A 10003-nucleotide genomic window follows, 5' to 3' on the forward strand; every position below is an offset into this window, starting at 1 on the left:
TGTTATCAAGCTTCCCAGTGAGCTTTAGGACTACGATCTTTCCAGTTCTGGTTCAAATTCCAATAAGACTTCCCCTTTTAAAAGCAGGGCAGTCTCTCAAAGTTACCCAGAGCTGGGAAGTCGTAGGATCTGACTGTAGTGTCAGCAGGGAGTTCCTGGCAGGAGAGGTGGGGGGTGGGGGTGGGGGGTAGGTTCAAGCACCTGGGTGCTGAGGGACGAGCAAGCACCTCTTCTGATGGAGGGGGGAGAGCAGGAAGGCACCTTAGCCAGGGCTACTCAAGGTGTGGGCCGCAGCCAGCAGCATCAGCCTCACCTAGAAGCTGGTCAGAAATGCAAATTCTCAGGCCCCACCCCACACCTACTAAAGCAGAACCTCCAGGTGCCCTTTAAGGTTTGAGAAGAGCAGACTTAGGTCAGAACTGGAAGGGTGTTGGTCACCCAGCCAAGGAGTTTGCACAGACCTTGAGCAATAGGCAGAGTTGGGTCGCTGGAGGCCCTTATATGGGGAAATATGATCAAAGTGTGTTCAGGAAGAGTCATCTATATGCACAGTGGGGAAGAGAAATCAAAGGCGGAGAGCGCAGTTGGGCAGGGACCCTGCACCGGGAGACAGTGCCCCAGTGGCACTGACCTTGTAGTCTGAGGTAAGTCGGGTCTTCCCCACCCCCAGCCCAGCCTGAGTTCCTTAATCTGCGAGATGAGGAGGGAGGGCCGCCTATAACTGTTCTCTGTCTGAAACTCCAAGGCTGTTACAACACAACAGTTGGGGGTGGAGAGGGAGCTGATAGGGGCCCCCAGTGGGAAGGCAGCAGAAGGAAGTTGCATTTCTTTTCTCTCTTTGGGTGATCCAGGTTGCTGACAGCTGGGAGGGACCTGCCTGGGCTTAATACAAACCTCAAGAGCTTGTTCCTGGTCCTTAGTGTCTGTGTGTGTGTCTGGGGGTGTGGGAGGGCAAACCCCTCTCCCTGAGCCAGAGTAGGGCAGAACTTGTAAAAGAGGTCCAGGGAAGGGCTGATGAACCCAAGGGCCCCGATGGCCCAGGGTGGCCCTGACACTGGCAGGGAGGCAACTACCCCCTTCTCCAAGGATGTAGTCTTGGTTTCCTAGGGTTGCCTGTGGGAACCCCGGGCCCAGGGCATTCCCCAAGGGCCTTACAGACTGCATGCAGCAGCTTGCGTGACCTAGGTCAGGTAAGGTTCGACCTATTCTCCTTGTAAAATCAGGTGCTAAATGTCCTAGTTTGCTAATGCTGCAGAATGCAAAACACCAGAGATGGACAGGCTTTTATAAACGGGGGTTTATTTCACTACACAGTTACAGTCTTAAGGCCACAAAGCATCCAAGGTAACACCTCAGCAATTGGGTACCTTCACCGGAGGACGGCCAGTGGTGTCCGGGAAACCTCTGTTAGCTAGGAAGGCAGCTGGCATCTGCTCCAAAGCTCTGGCCTCAAAACGGCTTTCTCCCAGGACGTTCCTTTCTAGCAAGCTTGCTCCTCTTCAAAACATCACTCCCAGCTGCACTCTCTTCCCTCTCTCTGAGTCAGCTCATTTATATAGCTCCACCGATCAAGGCCCACCCCGCATGGGTGGGGCCACGCCTCCATGGGAACATCTCATCAAAATTATCACCGACAGCTGGGTGGGGCACACTCCAAGCAAATCCAACCAGCACCCAAGGGTCTGCCCCACACAAGACCACAAAGATAATGGCATTTGGGGGACACAATACATTTAAACCGGCACAATCCTATACCCGAAACTACCTCCTCCCTGAGACTCCCTGAGATACTGTTATCTACAAGATAATCTACAAGATAATCTATAATCCACCCCCCCCCGCCACCCCCCACTCCCGCCTTATGCTCTCATACCCATTGGAGTGTTGAGCTCTTACAACCAGCTCATTCAGCCCCTCCAAAGTACCGATTATCTTCACATGGAACTCTGAACCCACCGCCATTCAGAGCAGCTTTGAATCCATTCAGAGAAGCTCCTGAATTCAGGGCAACGTGACTCGACTTCCCACCTTGTAGGTAAGCCCCATAAAAAAAGCTCATGTCTCAGAATGTGTCTGGTGCTTTCTTTAGTCCTTTGGCTACAAAAGCCCTCTTGGGCCATGACAGTGCCGGAACAAATTACCACCAACAGTGTCACTTAAAACCACAGAAATGTATTCTCTTACAGTCCTGGAGGTCTGAAATCAAGCTGTGGCAGGTGGGTTCCTTCTGAAGACTGACGGAGAATCTGTTCTGTGTTCCAGGGGTGGCTGCTGGTAATCCTGGCTTCACCTGGCTCGGAGACCCATCACTCCAATCCCTGCCTCCATTGCCACAAGGTGCTCTCGCTGTGGGTCTGTATCCATGTTTCCATCTCCTTAAAGGACACCAGTCATTGGGTTAGGACCCACCCTAATCCTGTATGACCACATGTTAATGTACATCCACCCACAAAAAAAGGTCATTTCCAAATAAGGTCCTGTCCACAGGTACCAGGCATTAGAACTTGGACATACCTTTTCAGGGGACATAATACAACCTACAACAGCTGGCAGCTCCCACTCCAGCTCCCTATACCCTGTACTTGCCGTTAAGTATTTGAAGAATTATTTCTTTAATGTTTGTCTCCCCATTCCTCCTGCTCCCCAACTTTAAGTTCTATGTGGGCAGATTTCTTCTTCCACCCACATTTCTGAATAAAGTGCTCAAAGTATATTTACAGAATGAATAAATGAAACAAGTAATGGCTTATGGTTTCTGCCCCTAAATCCTGCAGGTGTGGAATTATGGTTCCAAGCACAAACTAGTCACACAGCCTTCTGATCAGTCACGGGTGATAACTGGGGAGATTTTACCTATTTTTACCTACTAACAATTAATAGCCTGGGAAACACAGCCCGTGATCAGGGATCTGGAGGTGGCCTCGCTCTCCCCATTCTTTGATCCAGGAGCCTCTTTCATAATCCCTGCTTCTAAGTGGGTGTAACTTTTTGGCTCCAGGGAGGGACTAATGCATAAATTAACCTACTTTGATCTACAAATCTGCCTCTCTCTTCTATCTGATTCCCTTCTAGGTCACTGGAAACTCCCTCATGGATCCTCCTCCCAGGGTGAGTTTCACATCATCCTGGGACAGAGCACGGTAAAATTAGGAGAAATATTAAGCAAGAAGAATCCACAGAACCCGACAACTGGCTGCATAAGGGAGACCGGGGAAGGGGGACAAACAAAAATGACTCAGTATCTTGAATCAGATGGCTGGGAAGATTCTGGTGCCATTAACAAAAAGCAGGGAACTTGTGGGTATGATGTGGAAGGAAGGCAAGCTGGAAAATTCTGATCAAGTCCACTTTGGTAGAGGTGGAGGTGAGTGCAGGAATCAGTTTGGAAAGAACCTGGGCACAGGGATGTTCTATTAATATTTGTTGAAGGCATGAAGTTACTGTTGCCGGAAAGTGTGATCAAAAATCCTTGACAAAATGGTTTTAATTTATTTGGTACCATTATTCAGCCTCACAAGTGAATCTTAGCAGCTGCAGGCATTTTTCAGATCTGGGTGCTGTAATGGTTAAAGGGAGCAGCGGGGAATGAGTCCTGACTTCAAGGAGTTTAAAGTCTGTATTAGTCAGGGTTCTCTAGAGAAACAGAACCAACAGGGTGATACATATTATAAGGAATTGGCTCATGTGCCACAGGGACTGGCAAGTCTGAATCCTATAGGGCAGGCCACAACTGGGAACTCCAATAAAGGTGATATTGGTGAAGCTGAAATCCTTAGCCTGAATTCCCCAGGGGAAGCTGGCTGACTGGAAATTCCAGCAAGAGCCAATGCTGAAATCGAGGCAGAAATTCTTTTTCTGACCTCTGAAGTCCTCAGTTCTGGGTTTTAAGACCTCCCCATATTGCTAAGGGCAAGCTCCTTTGTTAATTATAGATGCAAACAACTGACTGTAGATGCAGCCAACTGGCTGTAGATGTGCATTCCATCTACAAAACACTCTTTCAGTAACAAGCAGGCCAGTGCTTGACCAAACCTCTGAATATCATAACCTAGTCAAGTTGATACACGAAATTAACCATCACACAGTCTAATTAGAGGGAGAAGACATACATTTAAAAAAGAGAACCAATGAACACATCAGCTACCTTGTAATCATCTTTTTTCTCCAAAGAAATAGAACAACAGGGAACAAAGGACATGTTAAATAACAGCAGCAAAATTTTGACCATGGGAAACTTTATAGGACAAACGATGCAGTTACTTCAATTAAAAAATTACAAGAGAAAAATAAAAGTAGAGGGGAGGCCTAGGGATCCAGGGTTGGCAAACTTTGCCTGTAAAGGGCTAGATAGCAAATAGCTTAGCTTTTGAAGCCACACAGTTTCTGTCACAACTATTCAATTCTGATTTTGTAGTGTGAAAGTAGCCATAGACAAGATGTAAATGAATGGGTGCAGCCATGTTCCCATAAGACTTTAATTAGGGACACTGAAATTTGAATTCTACCCAATTTGCATATGACACAAAATATTCTTCTTTTGATCTTTTTTCAACCATTAAAAAAATGTAAAAACCATTCTTAGCTTGCAGGCCATGCCAAAGTGTCTCTGGCCCTTTGTGAATTTTACTTGGAATAAAAAACAAAACAAACAAACAAACAAAAACAACTGTGGAAAGTATAAGCGATCAGGGACGTGTAAACTTTTTACATAGTTTGACATAGTTGGCTATTTGATGACATTATGGAACTGCTGAAATGTTTTAAAATGTGATAGCAGTATCGTGGCTGTGCCAATTTGTATATATTATGTCCCCCAGAAAAAGCCATATTTTTTAATACATTCTTGTAGGGGCAGACATATTAGTGTTGATTAAGTTGGAACCTTTGGATTAGGTTGTGTCCATGGTGATGTGACCCACCCAGCTGCAGGTGATAACTCTGATTAGATAATTTCCATGGAGGCGTGGCCCTGCCCATTCAGTGTGGGCCTTGATTAGTTCACTGGAGCTCTATAAAAGCTCAGACAGAAGGAGCTCATAGCTAGCTAGAGCTGAGACAGACATTTTGAAGATGGCTGTTGGAAGCTGATGCAGACATTTTGGAGAACACCATTTTGAAACGCAACCTGGGATCAAGCAGAGCCAGCCACGTGCCTTCCCAGCTAACAGAGGTTTTCTGGACACCATTGGCCATCCTCCAGTGAAGGTACCCTATTGTTGATGTGTTACCCTGGACACTTTATGGCCTTAAGACTGTAGCTGTGTAACCAAATAAACCCCCTTTTATAAAAGCCAATCCATTTCTAGTGTTTTGCATTCTGGCAGCATTAGCAAACCAGAATAGTGGCTGTCTTTCTTTTTAAAAGATTCCTTATCTTTTTAGAGATACATACTGATATATTTACAGATGAAATGATATGGCATCAGGCACATGCTTCAGAATAATCCAAGTGGAGGAAGTGGGTGGGGGTTATAGCTGAAACAAGATTGGCCATGTACTGGTAAGTGGAGAAGCTGGGTGAAAGGTAAATGGGAGGTACTATTCTGTTCTCTCTACAGCTGTAGCCATGTGAAAATTTCCAAAAAAAGTATTGAAAAAAATCAAAACAAAAACCACAACTCATCACTGTAAAGCTTTTGCTCTCATTGCCTATAAAAAAAATTCTGTCCCCTGCCCCTCATGCTGAAGGGCCTGGAAGCTTGGGAAGCACTGTTTGTTCTTTGGGTGCCCTCCCACTGAATGAAAGGGGAGGGAGGATTACTGTCCGTCTTGGGGATACTGCCCCCTTGTCCCCCCTCCTGGTTTACATCCTACGGAGTTGGGCAGGGAAGAGGAGTCGCCATGACAGATCCTTGGCAAGCAATGGCTTGTCTACAACTACGGCCAGACATGGTCTTCCTCTGGCTCTGTCCAGTTCTGTCTAGTGTTGGGGGCCCCTGCAAATGGGGTCCCTACAGAGAAGGGGTGCACCAAAGTTCTTTTACTCCAGCTCTCTGCACCGCTGAGAACCCTCTTAGGGGGGCAGCTGGGCCCCACTTTGACCCCTGCCACAAGCAGGAGAACCCCCCCACCCCCAGCCCAGTCTACCACCCGAACAGCCCCATGGCTCTTGGTACTCCTCCAGCCCAGCTCTTCCACGTGATGCTTCTGAGCACCACAAAGCCAGGAATTGATCACCAATGGACCTTAATAATAAGAACTAAAAGAATATATTTTAGAAGGAAGAAAGATGTCCCTAGAAAGGTGGTTTGTGATACAAGAAGGAATGATGAGCATAGGAAGTGGCAATAATGTAGGTAAATCTAGACAAATGTCTGTATAAAACAATAATCACAATAATTAAAACAAAGCAAACATTGGGATAAAAAAAGGGCAGAGCTAAAATAGAATGGGGGATGCTCTCCGCTCGGACTCCTCCCCTCCTCCACCGCCCCCTTGGTGTCAGTAGCTGAGGCCCGGGCAGGACCTGGGGTGGCGGGCCCTGGCTGCCGGGCTGGAGGGTGCAGGTGTGAGCAGTACTCTGCAGGCTGTGTCAGGCTGGGCGCTGCTACTGCTGCCTCCTTGGGTCCTCGGTTCCCCTGGATAGAGGCCAGAGCGGTTCCAGGACGTTCTGGTGCTCGCACAGGTTTGTTCAGATGAAACACTGTAAAAGGGCCTGCTGAAGATAAGGAGAAGGAAAAACAACGTTACAGACTGAAAAACTTGGCTCCATCTCCATTTAAAATACTCTGCCAACACACCACAAAACTGGGCGTGGACATTAGCCTTCCCTGCACCCTCAGCTGATTGTCCCAGAGTTTGGAAGGTGGAGCAGTGTGAATTAACAAAGCCCCATTCAGCCATCATTTCAGCAGACTGGAAGCCTCCCTACACAGCCTAGCAGCCCAGAACCGCCCTGGGGGGATGGCACTCACCTGTGACACAGCACAGTCATCCCTCAACAGAGGACCAGGGGGTGCACAGCCTGGAAGAGGGACGCACTTGCAAGTCTCAGGAGCCATACGCCAATACCAAGGACTTGTGGGTCAGCGGCAGAGACAAACTGTGGCAGGACTGAACTGAAGGATTAGACTATTGCAGCAGCTTTAAAACTCCAGGATCACCAGGGAGATTTGATTGTTAGAGCCACCCTCCTCCGTGACTGCCCAGAAACACGCCCCATATACAGGGCGGGCAACACCAACTACACACGCAAGCTTGGTACACCAATTGGACCCCACAAGACTCCTTCCCCCACTCACCACAAAGGCAAAGCAGGGGAGAACTGGCTTGTGGAGAACAGGTGGCTCGTGGACGCCACCTGCTGGTTAGTTAGAGAAAGTGTACTCCACGAAGCTGTAGATCTGATAAATTAGAGACAAGGACTTCAATTGGTCTACACATCCTAAAAGAACCCTATCAAGTTCAGCAAATGCCAAGAGGCCAAAAACAACAGAAAATTATAAAGCATATGAAAAAACCAGACGATATGGATAACCCAAGCCCAAGCACCCAAATCAAAAGATCAGAAGAGACACAGCACCTAGAGCAGCTACTCAAAGAACTAAAGATGAACAATGAGACCATAGTATGGGATACAAAGGATATCAAGAGGACCCTAGAAGAGCATAAAGAAGACACTGCAAGACTAAATAAAAAAATAGATGATCTTATGGAAATTAAAGAAACTGTCGACCAAATTAAAAAAATTCTGGACACTCATAGTACAAGACTAAAGGAAGTTGAACAACAAATCAGTGACCTGGAAGATGACAGAATGGAAAATGAAAGCATAAAAGAAAGAATGGGGAAAAAATTGAAAAAATCGAAACAGACCTCAGGGATATGATAGATAATATAAAACGTCTGAATATAAGACTCATTGGTGTTCCAGAAGGGGAAGAAAAGGGTAAAGGTCTAGGAAGAGTATTAAAACAAATTGTTGGGGAAAACTTCCTAAATCTTCTAAACAACATAAATACACAAATCATAAATGCTCAGCGAACTCCAAATAGAATAAATCCAAATAAACCCACTCCGAGACATATTCTGATCACACTGTCAAACACGGAAGAGAAGGAGCAAGTTCTGAAAGCAGCAAGAGAAAAGCAATTCACCACATACAAAGGAAACAGCATAAGACTAAGCAATGACTACTCAGCAGCCACCATGGAGGCGAGAAGGCAGTGGCACGATATATTTAAAATTCTGAGTGAGAAAAATTTCCAACCAAGAATACTTTACCCAGCAAAACTCTCCTTCAAATTTGAGGGAGAGCTTAAATTTTTCACAGACAAACAAATGCTGAGAGAATTTGCTAACAAGAGACCTGCCCTACTGGAGATACTAAAGGGAGCCCTACAGACAGAGAAACAAAGAAAGGACAGAGAGACCTGGAGAAAGGTTCAGTACTAAAGAGATTTGGTATAGGTACAATAAAGGATATTAATAGAGAGAGGGGAAAAATATATATGACAAACATAAACCAAAGGATAAGATGACTGATTCAAGAAATGCCTTCACAATTATAACATTGAATGTAAATGGATTAAACTCCCCAATTAAAACATATAGATTCACAGAATGGATCAAAAAAAATGAACCATCAATATGTTGCATACAAGAGACTCATCTTAGACACAGGGACACAAAGCAATTGAAAGTGAAAGGATGGAAAAAAATATTTCATGCAAGCTACAGCCAAAAGAAAGCAGGTGTAGCAATATTAATCTCAGATAAAATAGACTTTAAATGCAGGGATGTTTTGAGAGGCAAAGAAGGCCACTACATACTAATAAAAGGGGCAATTCAACAAGAAGAAATAACAATCATAAATGTTTATGCACCCAATCAAGGTGCCACAAAATACATGAAAGAAACACTGGCAAAACTAAAGGAAGCAATTGATGTTTCCACAATAATTGTGGGAGACTTCAACACATCACTCTCTCCTATAGATAGATCAACCAGACAGAGGACCAATAAGGAAATTGAAAACCTAAACAATCTGATAAATGAATTAGATTTAACACACATTTACAGAAGATTACATCCCAAATCACCAGGATACACATACTTTTCTAGTGCTCACGGAACTTTCTCCAGAATAGATCATATGCTAGGACATAAAACAAGCCTCAATAAATTTAAAAAGATTGAAATTATTCAAAGCACATTCTCTGACCACAATGGAATACAATTAGAAGTCAATAACCATCAGAGACTTAGAAAATTCACAAATACCTGGAGGTTAAACAACACACTCCTAAACAATCAGTGGGTTAAAGAAGAAATAGCAAGAGAAATTGCTAAATATATAGAGACGAATGAAAATGAGAACACAACATACCAAAACCTATGGGATGCAGCAAAAGCAGTGCTAAGGGGGAAATTTATAGCACTAAACGCATATATTAAAAAGGAAGAAAGAGCCAAAATCAAAGAACTAATGGATCAACTGAAGAAGCTAGAAAATGAACAGCAAACCAATCCTAAACCAAGTAGAAGAAAAGAAATAACAAGGATTAAAGCAGAAATAAATGACATAGAGAACAAAAAAAAAACAATAGAGAGGATAAATATCACCAAAAGTTGGTTCTTTGAGAAGATCAACAAGATTGACAAGCCCCTAGCTAGACTGACAAAATCAAAAAGAGAGAAGACCCATATAAACAAAATAATGAATCAAAAGGGTGACATAACTGCAGATCCCAAAGAAATTAAAAAAATTATAAGAGGATACTATGAACAACTGTATGCCAACAAACTGGATAATGTAGAGGAAATGGACAATTTCCTGGAAACATATGAACAACCTAGACTGACCAGAGAAGAAATAGAAGACCTCAATCAACCCATCACAAGCAAAGAGATCCAATCAGTCATCAAAAATCTTCCCACAAATAAATGCCCACAGCCAGACGGCTTCACAGAGGAATTCTACCAAACTTTCCAGAAAGAACTGACACCAATCTTACTTAAACTCTTTCAAAACATTGAAGAAAATGGAACACTACCTAACTCA

Source organism: Choloepus didactylus, chromosome 6 (assembly GCF_015220235.1).
Source record: "Choloepus didactylus isolate mChoDid1 chromosome 6, mChoDid1.pri, whole genome shotgun sequence".
NCBI classification, from domain to species: Eukaryota; Metazoa; Chordata; class Mammalia; order Pilosa; family Megalonychidae; genus Choloepus; species Choloepus didactylus.